The following is a 22,293-nucleotide window of genomic DNA, read 5'->3' as shown; positions in this document are numbered from 1 at the left end:
AAGTTGATGATAATGTGACTTTTGGGGCATTATGGAATCAATCAATTAATCAAGAAATGTATAGAGCGCGCTACTCACCCGTAGGGGTCTCAAGGCGCTGGGGGGAGGGTGGGTGGTGCAGCTACTGCTCGAACAGCCAGGTCTTGAGGTGTCTCCTGAAGGTGATGTGGTCCTGGGTCAGACGTAGGTGGGCGGGGAGAGAGTTCCATGTCTTGGCGGGCAGGTAGGAGAACGATCTTCCTCCGGTGGTGGTTCTGCGGATCCATAGGATGGCGGCGAGGGCGAGGGTGGCGGAGCGGAGCTGGCGGGTTGGAGTGTAGAACGTGAGGCGTCTGTTCAGGTATTCGGGTCCGGCGTTGTGGAGTGCTTTGTGTGCGTGGGTGAGGAGCCTGAACATTATTCTTTTGTTGACGGGGAGCCAGTGCAGGTCTCTAAGGTGGGCGGTTATGTGGCTGTGTCAGGGGATGTCCAGGATGAGGCGTGCGGATGCGTTCTGTATGCGCTGGAGTCTGTTCTGAAGTTTTGCTGTGGTTCCTGCGTATAGGGCGTTTTCATAGTCCAACTGGCTGGTGACAAGGCCTGGGTGACCGTCCTTCTCGTTTAGGTGGGGATCCACCTGAAGATCTTTCGAAGCATGCGCAGGGTGTTGAAGCATGAGGACGAGATGGCGTTGACTTGTTTGGACATGGTGAGCGAGGAGTCCAAGATGAATCCTAGGTTGCGTGTATGGTCCGTGGGTGTCGGTGGGGAGCCCAGCACTGTGGGCCGCCAGGAGTCGTTCCAGGCAGATTGTGATGTTCCCAGGATGAGGACCTCCGTTTTGTCTGAGTTTAGCTTTAGGCAACTGTATTTCATCCATTCCGCGACGCCTTTCATTCCTTCCTGGAGGTTGATTCTGGTGGTGGCTGGGTCTTTGGTGAGCGAGAGGATCAGCTGGGTGTCGTCTGTGTAGGTGATGATGTTGAGGTTGTGTTTGTGTACGATCGCAGCGAGGGGGCTCATGTAGACATTGAAGAGGGTCGGGCTGAGTGAGGAGCCTTGGGGTACGCCACAGATGATTTTGGTTGCCGCGGACCGGAAGGGAGGGAGGCGGACTCTCTGGGTTCTGTCGGAGAGAAATGAGGTGATCCATTCCAGGGCCTTTCCTTGGATCCCTGCGTTGTGGAGGCGGGATCTTAGAGTTCGTTGGCAGACGGTATTGAAGGTGGCAGAGAGGTCTAGAAGGATGAGGGCGATGGTTTCCCTGTTGTCGAGCATGGTCCTAATGACGTCGGTGGCTGCAATGAGGGCGGTCTCGGTGCTGTGGTTGGCTCGGAAGCCGGACTGGGAAGTGTCGAGGGAGCCATTAGCATCGAGGAAGGTGGTCAGCTGTTTGTTGACAGTTTTCTCGATGATCTTCTCTGGGAAGGGAAGAAGGGAGATGGGCCGGAAGTTCTTGAGATCCTTTGGGTCCGCTGTGGGTTTCTTCAGTAGGGCGTTGTTCTCGGCATGCTTCCAGCTCTCTGGGAAGGTGGCAGACAGGAACGAGTTGTTCATGACGTTCCGGAGGTGGGGTGCGATGATGGTGTCTGCTTTGTTGAATATGTGGTGAGGGTAGGGGTCTGATGGTGAGCCAGAGTGGATGGTGTTCATGACGTGGGTGGTGTCCTCGATGCTGAGGTAGATACATGTGCTAAGGGTGTCGGTGGGGGCGTTGGCTTGGTGGCTGGTAGCGGGGTCTGGGTTGAAGCTGTAGTGTATGTCGGTGATCTTGTGGAAGTAGGTGGCAAGGGAGTCGCACAGGTCTTGCGAGGGTGGGATGTTTTTTTTTTTTTTTTTTTTAAACCTTTATTAGCATCAAAAGGATTTACAAGTCTAGGCCTACAACCAAACAGGCCGGCCGCAATGTGTAAAGCAATCAGAGGTTCCAAGGCAAACATTACAGAATCAATCAGCACAAAGCAGAGGCAGTACAATCGTTAAAAGGGGAGAAGAGACTTAGGAACCAGAGGGCCAAAACACAGGAGCAAAAAAGGTTAATTTTATAATATGGGGATAAGGTGTACGACAGGCTCACTTTCAATATAGAGACGTCCGATGTCCCAGAACCAGCATCAGCGTCAATAAGGGGGTAAGGGGCCGCAGTACAGGAGAGACAACACAATGCACACAAGAAGATCAGGATAATTGAGACATAATCGACACCTGAGCATCATCATCGTTACATGCCCACCACCCAAACCACAGCTAAGCCAGAACAGAGGGATCGGAGAAACAGCACAGCAAAACCAGCCCGTCATAGTGACCTCTAGGAAAAAAGAGGGAGGGGGGGCGGGGACGAGGAAAAAAGGGGGGGAAGAGGGGGGGAAGGAAGGGGAGGAGGACAAGGTGGAACAACGAAAAAAGGAAAAAAAGAAATGAAATATAAAAACGAAAGAAAGAAGACACGTCGACACAGGCGTCCCGTGGCGGGAATACAGGAGACAACAGGAGTATCAGCACCAGTGAGGGTACATCGATCGAGACGAAAAGCAACCAAACCATAAAAGGAGGGTGAACGACGCCACACACCCCACCCCGAACACACCACGGGAGGCCAGGACAGACGCGGCTTTACGAAAGGAGATACAAAAGGGCCATAGAACCATAAAACAAACAACAAATAGAACCCAACCCACCCATCCCACCCTGCACCCCTGTAGAAGGCTATGGCCTACCCTTCAAACAGCGTGCCTGTCGCCCTAAACCAGAACCCGAAATATAGCGAGAAGGAAAGAGAGAAGAACAAGACAAAAACGAAACAGAAACGGAAAGAAAAAAAACAGGAGGGAGGAGCATAAAAACAGCAATCAATATGGCCGGCCGCCGCCCTCCGCCCAACCAGACAATCACAGCAAAAACAGACCAGGACGACACCCCATCAAGCGCCATAAAACGTACAGAGAAGGGGACCTCCCACCTCTCCACGGGTACAAACAAGTGCGCCACTAAGTCGTATACCAAGAATCAACCAAGAGTCGTGCATATCACCCCCATCCCTTCCGAACCACAAATCCCACCCACCACACGACAGTGTGAAATGAGATACTAAATGCAAGACCAGCATACAATCGAAAAAAATGGTGACTACCATAACAACATGGGGGGTAAATCGGTCCGCAAGGGAGCAGAAGTCCAAACAGAGAGTTTAGATGCATCAGCAATCGCAGCACGAACGATGAAAAACAGGAGTTCAGTTGCGCCGCTGGGGAGGGCGAGGGGGTCTCCACGATAGTCAAAGGCAAAGCCTTAGGAGCAGGTGCAGGCGGCATTCCACCAATAGTTCCAGGCATCCATGCCGGACAGGGCCGCGGCACAACGTCCAAGTCCCCGGGGTCAGAACCTCGAAAAACAGGGAGCTCCAAAGTCACCGGCACTCAAAACGATCTTCGATCAGCGGCAGCAACACTTGCAGCAATCGAGGGGGGCGAGGCAATGGAGTCACTGAAACAAGAGGGCGGCAGGAAGAAACGGCTGGCCAAAATGGCGGCAGATCGTGGCGGACCCACAGGGACTTCGGGGGCCAGGGATGCGCGCAGGGATCTCAGAGCTTCCAGGATATCTCTGACCGTAAGCTCACGCTCACCAAACCAGATCCCCGCGCAATCAGGCAACCCAAGCCCACCGCCACAGGGCGATTCATGTTTCAGAGGGTCGGCCGCCATTTCGTGAAGTCAGCCCAGTCGCCGCCCTCCACGACCCCCGGAAAAACAGTTCAAAAATGTAGGACTTTACAGAACTCCGGGGGTCCCAGCAATGGCAGCCCTTGTGCCGAAAGGATGTCCGCCCAATACGGGTCCCCGCCTACACCAGCACCGGCGCCCCCAACAAGCAGAGTCCGGGCGCAGAGGACCAGGGCCGCCGGACAAAGCAGCGGCGGGGGGAGGTCCCCTTCACAGAATCAGTCCCCGGTGCATCTCACCCACATCAGCCGCGCGGTCACCGGGGCAGGCCCGGATCAGGATCGCCGGGATTTTCGCACAACGGCTCCCATCATTGGTTCACGCTCTCGGCCGAGGCCGAGAGCCGTCGGATCCCACAGGCCAGGTCCCGGTCTAGGTTCCACGGAGGCCCCGATCTTGCGGAGGGCACAACTTCGGAGCCGCTGCACATTGAGACCTCCGGGCCAAACGGTAAGTACAAACAAGGTGTTCTGTTTCCAAGTCCCCGATAATGTGTCGTCTCCGGACAGGATAATAGACAGGATAGGCAATCAGGCCGGAGGGCTGCGGGAGCCGAGCTAAAAGGCGACCATTACGCTCGCGAGCTTGGCTCCTCCCCGCGAGGGTGGGATGTTGTTGGAGTTGGCGCTGGGGTTGGAGAGTTCTTTCATGATGCGGAAGAGCTCCTTGCTGTTGTGCACGTTGTTATCTAGGCGTTCTTTGAAAGCGGTCCTTTTGGTGGTGCGGATCAGTTGGTGGTGTTTGCGGGTGGCATTCTGGAGGGCTGTTCTCTGTTTGGTCGTGGCGCCATGATTTCTTTGTGTTCTTGAGGTCGTCTGTGAACCAGGTGGCTTTCTTGTTGCTAGGCTTGACGGAGGTTTTTTTTAGTGGTGTGAGGGCGTAGGCGCAGTCACTGATCCACTCTGTGAGGTTGCGTGCGGCGGTGTTGGCGTCAGTGGTGTCGTTTGGTGGGTTCTGGCTCAGTGATGTGGTCAGCTGGTCTGTGGTGACTTTGCTCCAGCATCTGCGGGGGATCTGTTGTGGGTGGTGGTGGGATGTGGTCTTCTGGAAGGTGAAGTGGACGCAGATGTGGTCTGTCCAGTGTAGGCCGGTGGTGTGGCTGAAGGAGGCGTTGTTGCTGGCGGAGAAAATGGGATCCAGCGTGTGACCGGCGAGGTGGGTTGGGGTGGTCACCAGTTGCTTGAAACCGAGGTTGGCGAGGTTTTCAAGTAGGGAGGTGGTGCTCGTGTCGTTGTTGGTCTCCAGGTGGAAGTTCAGGTCGTCCAGGAGAATGTAGTCTGCGGAGGTGAGGGCATGAGCACTGATCAAATCAGCGATGGCTTCGCTGAATTGTGTGCGTGGTCCCAGGGGTCTTTAGACGAGGGTTCCTCTGAGGGTGGTCTTGGGGTCGGTGTGGATCTGGAAGTGTAGATGTTCGGCAGAGGGGAGAGCGTCCTCGGTGTTGGTCATGACTGTGATTGAGTTCCTGTGGATGATGGCGATTCCTCCTCCGGTTTGGTTGATGCGGTCCTTCCGGGTGATCTTGTAGCCTACGGAGATGTTGGGGGCTGAGGAGGCGTTCATCCAGGTTTCTGTGAGGAAGGCGACTTCCGGTGCAGTTGTGTCGAGGAGGTCCCGGAGTTCGATGGCATGTTTGTTGATGGAGCGGGTGTTGAGAAGGATGCACTTGAGGTGGTTGTTGTTGCATGGTCCAGGGGGCGGGGTGGCGGTGCGGAGGCAGGTGAAGTTGCAAGTTCGGCAGGAGAAGGGTCCGTGGGTGCGCTTTGGGGTGGCTAGGTAGCAGGTGGATGATCGGCCCGTGTTGAGTGCATGGAGGGTGGCGGTGTCGTAGCTCAGCCTGGTTTTATGGCTCCTGCGGGGGTCAGGGGTTATTGCACTGGGCGCGGTCCAGGCACAGACAAGCGCAGACGGGGTACGCCTTCTAAATGGAAGGACTTAGAACGACTGGATGTAGAAATGGAACCCGCACAGAAACCGTGTCAGTTAATTCTAGATCTCCCCGCAGCTATATTAGTTAAATTAAAGACGATTATCCCCCCTAAAAAGACTATATTGGCGTCATGTAAGCAAAAGGATTCTTTACACGCTTTGAGGAGGCATTCCACAATTTTAGTGGCCAGTCATTAACGGATGACACAGGCAGACATCTGTTCATAGATAAATATGTTGCCAACTTGTTGCCAGGAATAGCTAGTCGCCTAAAGGCCAGTGAGAGCTCATGGACTACCTCTTCTCCGGTTTCTCTTTTGACTATAGCTCAGTATTATGAACGCCAGGAGTTAGAGGCGAAGGGCTGTGAGGATTAAAAGACGAAAGACTTAAAAATGAAGGTTATGATGGCTCAGGCTTATGGTCCGCCTTCCAGAGGTAATGATAGAGGTAGATGTGGCTCTTGTGGTTCGTCTTTTACTCGTTCGAATTTGTCCATTAGCTAGTGTGCATACTGCAGGCAGTTTGGACATTGGATTTCTGATTGTCCGGTGCTGCGTGCTCAACAGTGTCCATGTGGTCGGAAACAAATGAGAAAACCGCTCAGGATATTCAGGGCCTAGAGGAAGCACAGGTGATTGTGCTAGGTTTGATGCTAATACACATGGGCAGGATGGGTTTAACACGTTTGATAGGCAAAATCAATATCAAATGTCCGACTATGTGCCGTCTGATTTTCAAGATTCTGCTTATGCATAGGATTGCCTAGGATGGGGTAAGGAATCAGTTGAAGTTCCAGTAGATCAGAAGGGTCCCTATGTTAAAGCACATTTTTAGAATTGGGGGTCTCTGGTTGGCACAGGTAAGTACTTGTGAAAAGCAGGGACCCTCTCCTCTAGTCAGGGTAAGGGGATTACCCTCTAAAATAACCCCTGCTCACCCTCTAGGCAGTGTGGCGCGAGCAGACAAGGCTTATCTCAGAGCGTTATGGGTTAAGCATTTGTGAACACATACAGTAACTCAGTGACAACACCACACATGGACACCACACCAGGTTTTGTATAAAAATAAGTATCTTTTATATAAAGGCTTAGCACAAGACCAAATAACGTAAAAATAGGCCACAATACTGTTAGGAATGCAGTTCTTGGTTAACAATGTGTCATTTTTCAGTTCTGTGCACTTTGCGCTGTCTGTGCGTCTCTCACGGGGACGAAACTTACCTAGGCAGAGTCAAATAGGCGCCGCGGACTCTCGTGTCCGGTGCGCATACAACCGCAGTGCGAGGCATACAGTTACCTTGGAATGATGCGGACGAGACACTATGGAAGTGGAGGCGAACCAGGAGCGTTGTTGGCCCTGCTGTGGTGCGGACCCCGGCTCTCTGTAGGCATCTCGTGTGAGGCATAGAGCAGGGGCCACGAGGAGCGAGTCGGACAGTCCTAGACTTTCCGGCGTCCACATCCGGTGCTTTGTACGCGTCGTGCCTTCAGAGCAGGGATGCCGTTTAGTTCCAAGCAGCGCGGTGCGGGGCAAACTGTACGCTGCAAGAGCGCGAGCCGTACTCCGCCCTGTGGTGCGCTGCGTGCTTCAGAAGGCCAGCGGCTGGGACACGGCGAGTGATGCGGCTCGAAGGGGGAGGGTGATGCGGTGTGCGGTGCGGCCCAGCTAGCTTACGGTGCGAGCTACGGCTTGTAAAGAGAGCGGAGTCACACGGTTCGGTGGCGGCAGTGGCACAGGTTCCACGGCAGTCAGGGCTTCGAGGTGCACTTTAGATCGCGGGTCTAGCAGTCCTGGGAAAACGGCAAATTCCAGCAGCTCTTTGTGAAGGTGTTGGGAGTCCAATAGTCCTGGGACTCCGTTCAGGGGGCAAGCTCACTCACAAGCCCTTGGAGATCTTAAAAGAACAAGTTGAAATAAAGTCTTTTCCAGTCTTTTCCTCTCTGCTTGCAGCAAGGCAACCACTGCAGGCCAATCCCCCAGGTCAGGGACAGTACTCCTCCTGGCATTTTTCCCAGTTCCTTCTCATCGGGCAGAGGTTCTTCTTGTTCCATCAGGATCTAATTTCTTGGGAGCAGGGTCCCAATATTTATACCACAATTCTAATGTTCTTTGAGGCCAGGGGGCCTTTGCCTAGCTCAGTCTAGTTTTTGAGCACTTTGTTGACATGTTTCTGACTTCTTCTTTCAGTGTGCAGGGCAGAGACATCAGACGCTCCACAGGAGGTGGAGCCAGCATTGTAGTGGCAGAGCACAGCCCTATTCAGAGTCTAGGTGCACTCCTCCCACCCATCTGGATATAATCTTCCTATTCACCACCTGACTGCCGAGCCTGTCTCCTGGAATCCCCCAGCCCTGTGACTCTAGACAGCAGATACACATCATAGCAGAGGCGGGCTGAAATGGTTAGGCAAGCAAATACCAACTTTCTAAAAGTGGTATTTGCAAACACAGAACATTAAAATAAACTTTCCTAAAAGAGGTATTTTATTATTCTGAGTTCTGAGTTCAGGCATACTAAATCGGATTTCTACCACGTTCCCTGAGTCTGTTAGGATCATGGGATGTAACAATTCCAACAGCCCATTCTGGCCTATGAGAACAGGTAGCCTTCCAATAGTGAACAACTAAAATGGCTATAATTCACTATGAGGACATGCCACACACATCAGGGCTTGTCCTACCTTATGCTTACAATGCACCTTGGGCCTACCATAGGGGTGACTCACATGACGTAAAGGGAAGGTTTAGGGACTGGCAAGTGGGTGCACTTGCCCAGTCAGCATGACAATACCAGACTGCACACAGGTTCTGCAATGGCAGACCTTAGACACATTTTACAAGGCTGCTTCTGTGGGTGGCACAACCAGTGCTGCAAGCCCACTAGCAGCATTTGGACTTGCAAGCCCTGGGCACTCCTGGTGCACTTTATTGGGGTCTGACAGTAAACCAAAGCAGCCAATCATGGAATCCAATCAACATATACATTTTATACAGGGAGCACTTGCACTGTGGCACTGATTGGCAGTGGCACAGTCCTCTGAGCAGCTAACACCAGCAAAACACATGCGGCACAGTAACAAAAAGTGGAAGGGAGACCCACGCCAAGGTGCCAGGTCTAACACACATGTTTTGGGTTATACTGATCAGTTTCTGGTTGATACAGGAGATACTCGTAGCGCTTTATCAAAACACTTGGTTCCGAGGGCTCCCTTGTCTGGCTTAACCATTACATCGATAGGTTTTGATGGAACACCTTCCCTTAGCCTACTGTCACAGCCTCTTTCATTCCATGTTGACATATTACTGCTCCATGTCTGTTTTTGCTCTCTTCGAACACACCAGACAATATTGTGGGTCTTGATATGCTCAAGTACTTCAGGGGTTATGTACCCTCCCCACTTTGTGTGGTTTCCACAATCACTTGGTGTCCCTACTGCTCACAATCGTGAAAGTTTATGATTTCCTTTTGTGAAACCATTATTGTACTACCCTTTCTTGTATCTCCCCCAGCCCTGAAGAGTCACGGGTATTTCCCGTATTGACGAAACACGTGTCGGCTGGTGCATGTTCTTTGGATCTCCTGGATAGGAGCTCCTTTCTGACTCATAAAAACTATTATATTTGAAAAGAATCATTGGTGTGCGATTTCTCATTCCATTACGTATATTATTACTCTCACAGTGTAATTTTACTCCCAAGTGTGCTCTGGACTTTGTTCATTGAACTTTCACCCAGTATTCACACACTTTCGGGCAGTGCCATGCAAGATGTAGAAAGTCTGCCATGTCAGTACCACAACGCTTACAACCCACTTCCTGATGGAGGCCATACCTATAAAGTCTCGCAGGAGTATAGTAAGTTTGATGTAAGTACTTAAAATGCAGTATCCTTAAATTGCCATTTGGCGTTAACATTTGAGTGAGGGAACAGGCAGTCTGCCACTCTGCCTCAGTAAGGGGAATATCCATTGCCTTATTCCATCTTGCCAGCGCCTTGTTTGTGTTATTGGCTATTTCATCTTGTGCCATAGTGTTTAGTCGTGATACTAAATGCGTGTTTTTGAGGAGGATATAATTAGTTGCAACGTGTTCAGCTGTGGGGGTTCTACCGGGTAGCTGGAGTATAATTTCTTAATCGCCCCTTGAAGTCTGTGATATGTAAAGCAAAACAATAATGTCTGATTTTAATATATGATAAATCTTGCGTCATTTTGAATACCCCATTGTGATACAGATCTCCCATTTTGTCAATCCCCACTTGATGTAACAAGCGCATACCAACCTCTTCTCTCGTAACAGAAAGTTCTGGGTGATGATGCAGTGGTAATGCTGGGGCATAGAGGGGTAATTTACGTGCTAAACTACCTAGCTTATGCCATGCCGCAGTAGTAGCATCAATGGTATTAATGTCTTTGGAGTGCAATGGCGGTCTATGGTGTGTTACAATTCTATTCAAGGGCATTGGCAACGCATCATCTTTTTCTACGGCAGTGTGTGTTAAGTACGGATTCGGATGGGACCAATAGGTAGCGTACTGCGCCTGGGCACAAAGATAATATAGCAGGAAATCGGGCACGCCAAAACCGCCTCTAGAGTACGGTAGTGTCAAAGTTCGCAACTCTATACAAGCTTGCTTACCTGCCCAGATCAATTTAAGCACTAATGAGGACAATCTTCGGAAAACCTCTGCTGGGGGGGAATCGGGATATTATTAAAAAGGTAGAGAAGTTTTGGTAGAATGACCATTTTCACTATTGCTATTTTGTCTGCTAGAGATAAAGGCAACTGTATCCAGCGACTTATCTTTTCTTCCAATGAGGAGATCACTCTACCGTAGTTGGTTCTAATAACGACCTCTGGATCCCGGTGGGACCAGACTCCTAGGTATTTTATGGGGTCAGTTTGCCATTCCAAGGGGAATTCTGTTTGGTGTGGAAATGTAGTATCAGTCAATAGGATGATTGAAGATTTTGCTCAATTGATTTGGAGCCCAGACTGTCTCCCAAATTTGATATACTCGCGTAATAGTGGGGCCAACTTCGGTTCTGGGTCACGTACATAAAGTAACATATCATTAGCATGTAAGGAAATATGTAAGGGTCTATTTGGGAACTGTAAGGCTGAAGAACGATGTCTCTGCCAAAGTTTGAAAGCTAGAGGTTCAAGTGCCAGCGTGAATAACAGAGGGGATAAGAGGCACCCCAGCCTCGTCCCTCGCGCTATAGGTATCGGGTCAGAGATATAACCATTGACCCGGATCCTAGCTACAGGCTGTGTGTACAGTAACTGAACCCACTGAATATACATAGGGGGAAAGCCCATCCTCCAGAGCACCGTCAGAAGATACGACCATTTGATGGAATCAAAAGCTTTGGCGGCATCTAACATGACCGCCACTGCCTTCGTACTGGGTATCAAATAGTGGGAGAGCGCGAACAACGTCCGAGTGTTGTGTGTAGTTGCCCTAGATGGTATAAAACCGGACTGATCAGGGAGGACCAAGTAAGTCATGAGGGGCTGCAACCGTGTAGCAAGTAACTTGGCTAAGATCTTAGAGTCAACGTTGAGTAACAAAAGTGGCCTATAAGAGTCACAGGTTTCAGGGTCCTTTGCAGGCTTTAGGAGGGCAATCAGTACTGCTTCCCTGAGTGAAGGGGGAGTATCATCTTATCAAAGGCATCCCCGTACATCTAGACCAAATGAGGGGCTACCAGGTCGACAAAAGCTTAAAAAAATTCACAAGTGAACCGGTCGGGGCCCGGGGCTCGTTTGGTAATGATTCATTAATGTCTGTTATCTCTTCTACAGTGATTGGCAACAACAGGTAGGCCCGCTGCGCATCCGATAGCCATGCAATGGCAACGTCTGCCAGATAGTCCATAACCTCCATTGACGACGCCACCGGCTGCGTTTCATACAGTGCGCTATATGTTTTTACAAAACCTTGTAAGATACCAGTTGCGTCCGTTCTTAGACAACCATCCTCCCCCGTATCTGCAGCACGTTTTGGGAGCTACGACCTTCACAAATTTTTTATGCCAATACTCTGCCTGGCCTTCCCCCTTCACCAAAGGCCCTGGCGGTGGGACGTCTGGACAGATATTTAAGTTCCTCCTCAGCAAATGACAGGTACTCAGTCAGCACCTGCCTAATTTCCTCCAGTAATTGCAGATTTTGTGTGAGTTCTTACTCGCTTTCAAGCGCTTTCAGCCTGCCCTCGCACCGCGTAAGTTGCCCACGTATATGTCTCAAGATCCCAACATTCGTGCTTATACATACCCCTCTCAGGGTGGCTTTAAAAGCCTCCCATAAGAGGCTTGGGTCCTCAGTGGAGAGCACGTTCAATCGAAAATACTCTTTAATAGCCGTGGCAATGGTATTTGTGTATATCGAGTCTGTAAGTGCTTTTGCATTAAATTGCCAACTATAGGGAGGCGGCACATATGACGGTACCCTAAGGGACAGCAAAATGGGGTTATGATCAGATAATGTTTTGGGCAAGTGCTTGACATCTGTGGTCCAATGTAGCGCCGCTTTTGATCCAATCCAGTAATCAATACACGACCAACTACCATGTGCCGCTGACGTGTGTGTCGCTGTCGTGCATCCCGGGTCCTGTGCCCTCCATATAGCGTGTAGTTGAATTTCTGTCATGATATCTAATACCTTAGCCCTTGCCCTCCGGTGTGGTTCTGTAGTATTACCTGAACGGTCTAGGTGTTCGTTCAAGATGAGATTGAAGTCACCTCCCCATAGCAACGTTCTACCCAGCTCTCCGTGTAATTTCTGACAGACCTCGTGAAAGAAGTCAGGTGCGTCTATATTTGGACCATATGTATTGATAATCGCTATCTTCTGCCCTCGAAGCGTGCCTTCAACGATGATATATCTACCTTGATTGCCCGCTACTGTAAGCTCAACTCTAAAATGCGTGCCTTTTTTCACCAAGACTGTGACCCCTCTAGAGTATGAGGAATACGTGGAATGATGGATTGATTCAGCCTATTTGCAACCCAAGTGACTGCTAGTGTGAGGGGCAATGTGCGTTTCTTGTAGCAACACGATGTCGACGTGCAATCTGTCAAAATAAGCAAACACTTGCATAATTTTTTTGGGGTTGGTAAACCACGTGAGCAGATTTAAGTGCAACCGACTTGGTTCAGTGGTAGTCTTTTCCGTCATGGATGATTGAATAACAATAGAGAGTAACGTGTGTGCAGTATCCTTTCCCTATACAGCAACTGTGGTGTGGTAATACAAGAATCTCACTACAAAAAAAAAAACTCATATTGGATCTCAGCAATGCATCTCAAGTGGTCAGGTCCGCCAAACATATCCAAACCCCAACACCACCTCCCCCCTCCCATTTCAGCATCCCAATCATGCCAAAGACATATCCCAATACAGAATCCCCCTCTAAACCATAACTTCATGGGGAACTCCCGTGTGACGGTCCGCCCAGGGCGCACAACACCATCCAAATCAATGGATGTGGACAGACCACGATCATTAGTACAGACTAAATCCAAACAAATAATGAAATAATATTGACAGTAATTCAAATGTCGCTGTAAACTTCATACCATATTACTGTGTGCATACATTTTCTAGACAAAACAGGCTGCAGTTTGTAGATCCTCCCCACCCACAATGGAGAGAGCCAGACACGGCATATTATTGCAAAAACGAACATGTGAGCAATCAGTTCATCACCTGCACAAGGCAGTGCCCGGCATACCCCCTGTGAAATAATATAGATTTAGTCCGGAGGACCACACCCCCATGCTTGCTAAGTACTATGCATCTGAATTCCAAATCTTGTAAAGAATGAACAAACTCTTCCACTACTGTAAATTGCAAAAGGAAAATTACAATCAGCCCTTTCAAAAATGTAAATGATGGAAACAATGAGGAAGCAGCATTACCTAATGATCTCTCGTCCGACATGTTCCCAACATACAGGACAAGATATATACCTGAGGTCCGGCTTTGCCAGTAACTAACCTATGACAAATTTCCACCTAGTCTTGAGGTGAACTAAAGCATCGCATGGAATAGGTCCGAGGTTAACACCCCTGAGGGAAGAGGGACCCAGCAGTAGTAACCGCCCTGACATAGAAGATAGTCATGCCCACATCTCACAGTATGAGGACAGGATATGCATGAAATCCACCATTTAGTTCAGTAGTCTTGCGGTTATATGTCCCACGTCACTACTGCTGGTAAATCCTACCATTGGACATCTATCGGTGGGTGCAGCGTGTAGCACCGGGAGGCCCAGCTTGCATATCTTTTGATCAAACCTTGCACTTACCGCTCAGGGATAGATCAGTCCCCAAAGAGTACGTGGTACCTGAGTCAGCCAATTCGAATGTTTGCAACGCAGACCCAAAGATAGCAGTGATGATAATAATATGGGTCCAGGACATTCCACGCTGTGCCAGTACCTCAGTCCGAATCTCGTTGCTGGTCAGCACGTTTTTGTTCTTTGCATTTGGTGGCAATCTTCTTGATGAAATCCTGGGCTGCCTTCGGAGTCTGGAGGATTGTTGGTTGACCGTCCCAGGTTACTTTCAAACACGCAGGATAGAGCATGGCGTACTCCACCTTCAGCTCTCTCAGTTTCATCTCGGCATTGGCAAATTCCTTGCGGGCCTGTTGAACAGCCACCGTGTAATCCGGATAGAACTCCAGCTGATTGCCCTGATATGACACTTGTTGTTTCTCCCGTGCCATCCGCAAAATACTGTCTCTATCCCTATAATTCAGGATACGAGCCACTATGGGTTTGGGGGGAGCACCCGGTGGTGGACGAGGTTCTAGCGACTTTTGTGCACGTTCTACTATGAAGATCGAGGACAAGTGTTCCACTCCGAAGATCGCCTGACACATCTCCTCCATGTACGTCTCCATACGGCCCGTGTTGGTTGATTCGGGTACACCTGCGATCCTAACATTGTTTCGGCGAGATCTTGCCTCCAAATCCTCCGCCTTGTTTTTAATCACCTCCAGCACTTTTTCCATCCCGCCACATTTAGTAGTAGTAGCATGCGCCTCGTCCTCTACTGCCGTGATGCTGGTTTCAGCCGCGTCCAGGCGCTCACCTTGTTTGTCCAGTTTCGCTGCCATGCTATCCACACGATGTGTAAGGTGGTCCAGCTTCCCATTAATGTCCTGTAAACTGGACTATATTGCTTTGAGGACTGATTCCATGCCGTTGTCTGTGGTAGTGTCCGTCTCAGCCTCCGTGTCAGAGTGCACCGCAGAACCCTTCGTCTGCCTTCGTGATTCAAAAGTAAGCTTCGGCTGTTGCTTGTCCGGTTTAGCCATTGTGGAGGACAGGGTCACCACCCATGAGCGCCAGCAAACAACTAAAATGGAGCAGCACCAGCAGATGACCGGAATACCACTTCAATGATGGAAGTCGTCTAAGCCGTCCACAAGGACACCACAGCAGATGCTCCACCACACAGCAGGAATGTACCACAGTGGCAGTCGTGATCAGTTATACTTGGGGAGGACCAAAGGCCTCTGGTATGGGGCTAGCCAGGTAGAGGGTGAGTGCGCTAGATGGCGAGAAGCGCAATGCCGTGGAATTACGCGTCTAGGGGGTCTACTAACCTCCACACTCGAGGCTGACCCATTGGTGGCGTCTTCCATGAGGAACCATGGCCGCAAACACCATGGTGATGATTGATGCGTGCACTAGATGTGAGGTGTCAGAGTACGGGCGGTACGGTAAAGCAAGGGGCCCCACCGTGGAATAAACACCTCCACTCACCACACAGAGGCACCCAGAGAGCACAGCACAGCAATCCGGACCCGATGTTGCAGCATTGATTGGTCACACCAAAGGCGCCTCAACACACCAGTCCGATCAGGTCAACATGGTGCGTTTTTTCTCTGTTAATGCGCCAGAGTCCAGTCCAAGCCACATTACCATTGTGTAATTTCTGCCTGCCGATCAACCACCCTGGTTCGGCCACCCTGCGGCCCGACTTGCGGCCCTACAAACATCTTGAGGAGAACAGCCTTCTCCTCCTTACAACCACCATCACATTCCGGGTAGGAGCCTCACGCTCAATACATCTTGCACGTTGAACTTAAGAGCGATTCACTTGTTTTTGTCCCGCAAACCACTTGAACTCTCCCTAACTAGAATTGCTGGACATTCTAAGGACCATTCCGTCTGGCATCTATTGTTCTAACATGGCAAATGTTATGTTCTAGCCCTGATGATGATCCCGATAAGTAATGAGCATGGGATCGAAACGTCGACATTTCTAAATAGTGCCACAAATGTCCACTGTGTCTAACTATTGTGGTTTCTATTTTGGCTAAACTTGCTGAAAAGTATCTCTAAATGCAAGGTCCCGCAGCTCAAAGTATTTGCCTGTAATTTTTGTATGTTTGGTTTTGTTTAAATTGTCTGTATTCTTATTTCATTCCCCCGCACCTCCCCCTCGTTGCAGGGTACAGGCTTGTGCCCCACTATAAATGTTTGTTTCGAATATCCTTGACTTCATTCCCAACATTGTATGAATAAAACTCCTTGTCCGGCTGGACATCGGATGTATATAGTAACCTATCACGGTCTATTTCCATTATTTTTTTAATTTACTGGTTGCTTAGGACCATTGTTCTCTGAAATATAAGAGTCCAGTCCTGGGGCATACAAAATGGCCACCGCGCGGCGCCAATCGTAACACTACCGTTGTCCGCAGAGTTAGAAGACCAGTGCCCCTCAATGTTTTGGCAGTATGTCAACCACAGCCCACTCAGCGTCCAAGTGGCCACATCCAGTCCGTCCACACATAGACATTGCTATTTCAGGCCGAGAAGGATACACAATATGGCCGGTGCCCGCACTTTATATCCCGACCACTTTGAGATGCGCAGGGGGCCGCCGTAGAGCCAGGGGGCATTCGCTGCAGCCAACAGAGGTTTCAGCCCGGCAGGAGGGACACGGAAGGTCAGGCACGGGGAGAGACAGTACCTCCTACATGGCCCAGACATCCAAACGTAGCAGTGTGCAGGAGGCCGCCATGTTCACACGGCTCCCACATCTCCGCGGCAACCATCTGTATCGCTCTCGGCACCGGCAGGTGTCCACAGCCGTTGTCGCACCACACATCAGAGATAGGCACTATTGAAGCTGGACCCACGCTGCAGTGTTTCCGCCCCTCAGTACCGCTCACCACGCTCTCCGGCTGCCTGGTAGTGCGGCGGCCACCATCTTGTTGAGCTCCGTTCGTGGCGCCCAAAGAGCTCGGAGGCTGATTCTTGCTCAAATCTGCCCACAATCAGGTCGCAGAAGCGTTCCGCTGCAGCCTGGCATATTCCGATTGAGTTTGCTGTCAAGCTGAAGATAAATATCGTCTGTTTCAAGGGTGATACTTGCGGGACAGAGGTCGGTCCGGCGGAGCTGTCTCAACAGGCAGCCATCCCGCAGTGCACCCTCTAGCGCCCCCTCTGAACGCTGCAATAACTTAAAATATGTCCTAGTGGTGGTATGTGCCTTCAGTAAATGGATAGAGGCATACCCTACATAGGAAAATACAGCTCTCACTACAGCTAAGGTGCTTCTAAGGGGGTTTTTCCCAAGATATGGTGTTTGTAAATTTTTGTAGAGTGATAACGGACATTATTTTATCGGGCAAGTTGTTGAGCATGTCCTGAAAGGATTAGGGATCAAGCAGAAATTCTATGCAGTCTTCCACCCACAATCAGCAGGATTAGTGGAGAGGTACAACGCTACTCTGAAGCTGAAGTTAGCGAAAATTCTGGCTTCCACGTCCCTGAAGTGGCCAGATGCATTACCTCTGGCATTGTTGTCCATAAGATCGGTGCCACACTCACGATCCGGGCTCACACCTTACGAGGTGGGATTTGGAAGACCGATGAATATTTGGGGAGTTCCTAAGCCACGCCCCAAACATGATGTACCTTGTGTTCTGATGAATGATTATTTGGCACAGTTAACCAACAGTTTACTCTCTTTTCATCAACAGGTCGAGAAGCTCTTCCTGACAGATCTACAGGTGAGGCTCACGATCTCCGGTCTTTGAAAGGTCGAACAACTTGGAGCCGAGGTGGCGAGGACTGGAGCTCTTGGCTACGAGGACAGCAGTTCAAGGGACGAACCGGAAGAATTGGGTTCACAGCACTCACTCCAAACGTGTGTCGCCTACCTTTGTGGAATCTGCTGTGCTGACCGACCATCGAGAGATCCTGGATATGGAGAAAAACCAAGCCATCCCACCTGACGAATCTGAGGAACCACACGATTTCTGGAGCATTGTGATACCATCTGAGACCAAGGAAAGAATATGCCTTTGTGAAAAAGACTGGTTGATCTACCGCCCTGGGTTAGTGAAACGGAACGCTGATATGGCAAGGGGGGGGATCAGCCCTGCGTAGTGTAGTGACACCCGTCTTGACCCTCGGTGAAGAAATCAGTGGCTGCCCAGGGATAAGAGCTCCAACAATTGTTTCAACAAGTTTTGCAGAAAGATCGATTATTGCTGGTGCTAGAATGAATAACAAAAGAATCATTTGTGCTGTAGGGTTTGTTGTTACTATGGTGGCTATAGCAGTAGTAGCTTGGTTCATGGAGAAGGTGACCCCTGTTCGACAGCTTTTTGTTGCCACTACTCCCGTGCCAGTGGAACATCATTACTTCACGCTTCCGTATCATGAGCAGAAGCATCGACAATCTTACTTGAACAACACTTTTATTCAAATATTGCATCATACTCATAATGCCATGAATAGTAGCAACTGTAGGGTGTGTGGGAGAATACCTGCTCATCAGAAAAAGAGAGGAACACCTTTCATTCCTCTTCCATTCTCACACAATGGTTCTTGTCAAGCTTGGTTTGCGCTTTTGTTTGTCTCTGGAAAGCCTTCAGTAGGTGGGATTAACTTTCACCTCAATAAAGTATGCTATCAAGACAAAGATGGTTATCTTCAAGCTAAAGGGACTAAATGGGAGTGGGAAGGGTATCAACCTGACAATATTTCGACACAATATGTCTTTACGAATATTAGAAATATTAAAAACAATGGACCTTTCGTAATTTCTGTGACAAGAGCTAAAGCAGATTTATGAATTAGGGGTATTGGGAGAATTCCAGTCGGGAGGAGTGAATGTACTGTAGTTCTGACCATTGAAGGTGCTAATAACAGCAGTTTTACATCTTCACATAATACTTATTATGTGTGCGAAAATAAGGGATACTATCAACAACCTGTTGGGTGGTCCGGGATCTGCTATGTGTCCTTTTTGTTGCCCCCAGTGTTTTTGGCACCTGCATCGTATCACAAGGACTATAGACTGTACAATGACATTTCCTAGAACAGAAATAAGAGAACAATAAGTATGGATGAAGTGGACCAGACCGATACCACTTTGCAACAGTATGTGGATTTCAACTTAGGGTTGTTTTTCTTTGTGGGCGCTGCATTAAACAGCAGAAAGATAAGGCGATTGACTAGAGTTGTGGAAGCTGTTAACAATCAGACAGCTATGGCACTTGCGAACATTACAGAGGAGATACAAGTTGCAAGGATCGCGGCTCTCCAGAACCGAATGGTTCTAGATGTGGTACTGGCTGATCGAGGTGGTGCATGTCACATCATTGGGTGTAGTTGCTGTGTCTTCATCCCGGACCACTCACCTTCAGTATATGATGCAATCTCTAAACTGCATTAGATCGCTGCAGAGATCCACCCAGAGACATTTTCAAACTGGATATGGACACTCTTTATCACTTGGGGCTGGAAGCTACTGACTAGCTTATGCATACAACTGGTGATACTATTCACATGCTGTATATGTATACATTGTGGTCCTATGCTTTGCTCTATTTGCATCACTGCTTGTACACCTGTTAAGAAAAATGTTGCTGAAATAAAAGCCCAACAAATGCTGCATAAAGAGATCAATGAAATAATGATAATAGATGTACAGGATGCATATCTAGACTACCCCAGATAAATAATTGTCTTCAGCTAATGCTAAAAGGGTCAACTGTTGTAATTTGGCAGCGATGGGGCTAGCATTAGCAGAAGCCATCCTGTATTTAGAAGGTATCTTGTCCATTTTGTGGAATCCATTTTGTATTTCTGGCAGCCATCTTGTTTGCCATGTGCTACCGTGTGCTCACCATGTGCTCTGTCCTACCTTGCTGTTGTCTGCCCTTGAAATCTGCCTAGAGACAGGTTATATTTAGCCTCTTCTGCTTCGCACATGCTCGTTGAGCTTGCAGCTGTCCTTGCAGCTGTCCCTAGTTTGTAAATGTCAGGATGTGTTCACCAGAATTAGCAACTGTTAGCTCCTCCCACTTGTTGACTGTGCATTTTCTGTATGACCTTATATGTACCTAAAACCTGCATTTTGTACTTGTCCCGCCTTCTTTTGAGCCCCTGTGTGGGTATAAAAGGACCGACAGCCTGATTCATCAAGCCGAATTGCGCTCGCAAAGGGCCAGATTCTGAGAATCTGGCCCTTTGCGAGCGCAATTTTTGCATTAAGGATTCATCATCCCAAATGCAAAAATCGGTAATTGCTAATTCGCTAAATTGCGCGGAATTAAATTTAAGGAATCTCTATTTGAGATTCCTTAAATGCAATTCATCAACCATTTTTATATTGCGAATTCGCAATTTCGGGCCGCTATTTACCGCGAGGTCAAACCTCGTGGTAAATAGCGAAAATTTAGAAAAATGCTTTTAAAAGCATTTTTCAAAGTTGCATGTTGCACACACACATGTCCTTCGGACGTGTGTGCGCAACACCAATGTAAATTACATTTCAGGGGTGCTACAGGGTGTCCTTTGGACACCCCTAGCACCCTTGAAATCGCTATCTTATTTGCGATTAGCAAATTGCTAATCGCAAATAAGGAATACTCCCCATTCATTCCTATGGGCCTTTAGGCCTTTAGGCCCATAGGAATGAATGGGGAGTTATTCCTTATTTGCGATTAGCAATTTGCTAATCGCAAATAAGGAATGAGTAGGAATCGCAATTTATTTTGCTATTCCTAAATGAATACCGTTTTGCGAGTTTGTAATAGCGATTCCTTATGAATCGCTATTAAAGACTCGCAAAACGGCCCTTTCATGAATCAGGCTGCAAGCTCCTTCCATTCAGGGTGCTACTTCATACATTACCGAAGGGTGTTGTGTGAATGTAGTTCCACCTCATGAGGTTTAATAAATCTTGTATTTTCTATTCCAGCTTCTGTGTCAACTTCTATTCTATGGTCTGAGGACTCTGTGCAGAGAAGGGCGAACCCCTAGCACTGGTAGGTCTTGCTGGGGCTCACTACTACACCTTGCCTGCACCTTTGAGACAATGGATTTTGTGTATAAAAGAAGGGGCTGGGACCTCATGAAAATGTTCTTGTCTTTGCTACTTGAATCTACCAGGGGCGTGCTGCTGGTGGGGCCCAGGAGGGCCCTGTGTGTTGGCCCCTGGGCCCTGCCCTGCCCTGCCCTGCCCCTGGATGCCTGGAGGACTTCTTGGGGGCCCTTCTCACTTTTGGATCCTGACAGAGGGGGGCTTGCTGCTGGTGGGGCCCAGGAGGGACCGCCATGGGGGCTGTCTCCTTGCTGGAGTGCCCTGTGTGCGGGCCCCTGGGCCCTGCACTGCCCTCCCTGATGCCCAGGACTTCCTGGACCTTGTTCCCTTTGTTGTTGCTTTTGCCGGGGCTTGTTGCAGGCCTAGTACCCTGAGATTGCTTTGCATTCTCGCTGCAGCGCTGACTGCGTGCCGCTATTGAAAAGGGATTACCCCTACCTGGGGATTCCCTCCTCCCTGTGAACTTTGTGGGTGCCCACCCCGCTTATTTTTGTATTGACTTGCAGGTGCCCACCATGCATCGTATCCGCCTGTTTTTATATTGAATTTTGGGTGCCCACCCCGATTATGGCCGCTTCTTTATTTTAGCCCTAAAGCGGGTGCCCACCCTGCGTTTCACTGCCACGGCCTGAGCCACGTTCTACACCTTCCGCCGAGCTGCTGGTGTTGTGTAGGCACGACCCGGAAGTCAGGCATTCTTGCCTGACTGGGGGCGGGCCCCGCAAGGGTCACTTCCGCTTCTCTCCCCGGCCGGGGAGAAGCCGTACCGAGCCTCACAGGTTCCACGCCAAGTCCCGGTCCTGAGATGGGGGACCGGGTGAACCAGGGCACTGACGTGGCGGGGGTCCCATGAGTAGGGAGAGCCCCGCGTGCCGCCGCGACGAAAGGAGGGAAGCCGAGACCGGAGCACACGAGGAGCCCAGTGAGTCTCCAGAGCCTGGTGAGTGAGGGCTTCCTTCTTTGTTTTAGAGGTCCCCATACCGAGGGGTCCGTGTTGCCCCAGCTTTTCTTTTCCGAGCCTAGATGGCTCCAACAGTTGCATATTGCCTCAAGAGCCCGAGTGGCTCCGCCAGTGGGCATGTCCTGTTTTAAAGCAGCAGTGCGCTCCACAGTATTTTAGGGGCAAGTTCTTTTTCCCTAGTAGCGCATAGTGATCTAAGGAGCCAGGGTGCTCCATGCGGCAGATTCATTCCAGAGCCTCCATGGCTCCAACGGGGCCCCAGTGGTTTGCAGAACCAGATGCCTCCCAGGGGTACATTATTTATTTACTGCGCCCCGTGTGGCTCTAACGCCCC

General features: G+C 49.7%; 1 long non-coding RNA gene across 1 annotated transcript in view; it reads left to right on the top strand.

The window, feature by feature from the left end:
- The window catches only part of LOC144767460 (uncharacterized), a 34,214-nt gene extending 14,616 nt beyond the window's left edge, over nucleotides 1-19,598 (top strand). The window contains exon 3 of the long non-coding RNA XR_013598214.1: nucleotides 17,643-19,598. This is a non-coding gene — a long non-coding RNA (uncharacterized LOC144767460). The remainder of the gene's footprint in view (nucleotides 1-17,642) is intronic.
- Nucleotides 19,599-22,293: the final 2,695 nt, after the last annotated feature.

This window comes from Lissotriton helveticus, chromosome 1_1 (genome assembly GCF_964261635.1).
Source record: "Lissotriton helveticus chromosome 1_1, aLisHel1.1, whole genome shotgun sequence".
In the NCBI taxonomy this organism is placed as follows: Eukaryota; Metazoa; Chordata; class Amphibia; order Caudata; family Salamandridae; genus Lissotriton; species Lissotriton helveticus.
The sequence above is the reverse complement of the archived record's forward strand: the minus strand, read 5'-3'. Positions and strand labels throughout refer to the sequence as shown.